The 3,022-nt window shown below is 47.2% G+C and overlaps 1 non-coding gene across 1 annotated transcript; it reads right to left on the bottom strand.

The window, feature by feature from the left end:
• Nucleotides 1–2,161: 2,161 nt before the first annotated feature.
• Trnas-gga (transfer RNA serine (anticodon GGA)) lies at nucleotides 2,162–2,235 on the bottom strand. The gene has a single exon. It is a non-coding gene; the product is annotated as a tRNA-Ser (tRNA).
• Between the last annotated feature and the right edge of the window lie 787 nt (nucleotides 2,236–3,022).

Below are 3,022 nucleotides of genomic sequence, written 5' to 3'. Positions count from 1 at the left end.
CGCGCATTTCTCTATCACCTGATTGATAGTATGAATATGGTCTATTGTTGCTAGTAGCCTCTTCCAAATCGTAGTACGCATTTTCGCATGACATCAGCGTGCTGCGGCGAAAATGACTGATGGGGCGCTTTGCACGCGATTGAGCACCAGAAAATTTTAGGACCGCTGCCCTTTGTTGTTATTACTTTCTTATCGCGGCGGTGTTTTGGATGTTTTTCGGGAGATTTACGGCCGCGCCCGTACTGTCGGAAGGTTTGCTCAAAATTCGAGTATCTCCTGTGGAAATCGGAGAGTTGGGAGGTGTGCGCGTCCCCGCCAGTCGTGCATGTTCATGTTGCTAGGCCTAGCTCTTTCGCGATGACATGGTTGCATCTACGTGGCAGGCACGTGTAAACAAAATACAACGACGCTGCCTCGAGCATAGCAGAACGCGTCGACGCGTTAAAAAGAGAGAGAGAGAGCGCTACGTGGCGTCATCTGTAATCTAAACGCGAAGGTGTGTGAAGGCTCACTGAGGCCTCAAAGATTCGCGCGCACAGTCTCGGATGTCTCGGAGATTACGACGTGCCACTGATGGTCTGTTCTAACAAAATATTGGCACGGCGCGCATGACAGCGCCTGATGCCTTCTCTTCCGCGACAGCACGGGCAGCACCTGTTCGTACCTGCATGGTAGCGTACGTTCGTATCAAAGGTCACCGGGTGAAAATCGCTTCGTAACAACCGTACTTCATTACATTGCAGGCTATTGGGAATTGGCCGCGACCACAAAAAAATTCGTATCACCCCGAAATTCGTACGAGCCGTCATCGTATCACCGGGGTTCTACTGTATTGTGGCGTTAACGTGGGCCATCCTTGCGTCCGCATCGGCTTGCTCGTTTCCATGTAGGCCGCAGTGCCCTGCAAGCGACTGATATCTCATCGATCGCCTGTTTTCAGAGCTACATCTTGTGATTCGACCACTTCATGAGCAAGCAGATAATATAGCCCTCGTTTAAGCACACAATCTATTACTTGAAACGCTGGTTTACAGTCACAGAATATAGTCCAGCTGTGAGGCGGCTGCATCAATATTAGTTGCCCTATTTGATACGCCTAAAGCTCTCCTGCGCGGACGCGCGCGGATGGCGAGTCTGGAATGCGAGTCTGTGCGTTAATTCTGGGGCTGATGAGTCTGGAAATAGAGCATATCTCGCAAAACCTCGCTTTTGCCCACTCTGAAAGGAAATGGCCTCATTCATTAGGTGAACTAGCTAATGCGGGTGGGAATAGCTGTATGCTTTCGGTGTTCGAATTGTTGTTTTTATAAATTAGAGAATAATGAGCTCTCACCTTTTCTAAGATGTCTCTACCAAATGAGGCATGTAGATAATTAGATCAAGGAAACCATAGGGCACAATAGTTGTTGTCCTCAACTGTAGTGTAGTAATTATAACGTAAATGTAAACAAATTTAAGTAAAAGAAAAATCACCCTTTTTCGTCGGTGATATGCGAACCCGCCACCTTCGAATTACGCATCCGATGATTTACCTACTGAGCAGCCGGCGCTTCCCCGTCGCTTTATTTCATTTATGCTCACGTCGTGATTACTACACTACCGTGAAATACAAAATTTAATGTCCCCTACAATTTCCTTGGTCTAATTATCTGTTGGGTTAATTTGCTAGTGTCTAACAAAGAAAAGAACCCCTCGAAAGAAATACCCCTCATTTCGTTCTAACATGCCCGTAATGCTCATTGTGTATCAATCAGAACTGATGGCATTAGACCGCAGACCATTCAGTATAAAGAAAGTACTGGGCCCGTGGCCAATCAGAGCCTTACGGGCGCTTTAAAAGCGTTAAAACACTTTCTTGAAGACAGCGGCATTGCTCTCTATTATTAAGGCATCTATGTAGCTATGACTTTATGTATCTCCTAGTAATGGTGTGTTCACCGCTATGTTGCCCAAATACAGGGATTCAGTTTCATGGTGACGAGTGACATTATCAGGGACTTTACTAATTGCATTTCGGATATCTTCATTTACGTAAAGATGTTGTTTGACATGTGTCTATTAAGAACGAGAAAATAGACAACCACCCATTTGTAGCACAAAGCCACAAGGAAATCCATACGGATTTCTCAGAAAATAAAGCCTCTTAGTCGCCGAAAAATTTGTCCTGGTCCGGGGATCGAACCCGGGACCAACGCCTTTCCGGGGCGGTCGCTCTACCAATTGAGCTAACCAGGAAGCTAGCAATTGGCAGCGCGAGGGCGAATTCATCGACAACTCGAAGCAACTGGACACATGTTGCAAATCAGTTTTGCGGAAACCCGCAAGGTGGCGGAAGGGTTAAGAAAGGGAAAATAGACAACCACCCTTGTGGCTTTGTGCTACAAATGGGTGGTTCTCTCTTTTCTCTTGCTTAACCCTTCCGCCACCTTGCGGGTTTCCACAAAACAGATTTGCAACATGTGTCTATTTTTCACCCGCCCCGGTGGTCTAGCGGTTATGGTGCTCTAGTGTTGACCCGAAGGTCGCGGGATCGAACCCCGGCCGCGGCGGCCACATTTCGATGGGTGTGCAATGCTGGAAGCGTGTGTGCTTAGATTTAGACGACCGTTAAGAACACCACACTCTAAGGCAAAAGGGTGTTAAAAGGGTGTGTGGTTCGTCCTTTTGGGGACTAATGGGGCTGCCACAACCATTAATCCCTTTAAGGACTAACGGCACCGGGTCTAACAGTTAGTCCCCACAATAGACTAACATTTAGTCCTCACATTTACACCTTACCGGGCAACCCTTAGTCCTCGCAGTTGCACCTCGCAAGGACCAACGGTCGGTCCACTCAAACGCTCCATTCGGATGAACTTTTTATCCCAGGGATGATTTTCTACAGTTACTCTCCGCAATACTTAATACTTTTTTCGCGTGTTTCTTTCCGCGGTGACCAACAAATGCCGCGGAAAAGAACACGCAAAAGAATATTTAGTCATGCGTATGTCACTGCTTTCGCATTCAATGCGACAACGAAAGA

Source organism: Rhipicephalus sanguineus, chromosome 7, assembly GCF_013339695.2.
Source record: "Rhipicephalus sanguineus isolate Rsan-2018 chromosome 7, BIME_Rsan_1.4, whole genome shotgun sequence".
Lineage (NCBI taxonomy): Eukaryota > Metazoa > Arthropoda > Arachnida > Ixodida > Ixodidae > Rhipicephalus > Rhipicephalus sanguineus.
This window is presented reverse-complemented; position numbering and strand designations above follow the sequence as displayed.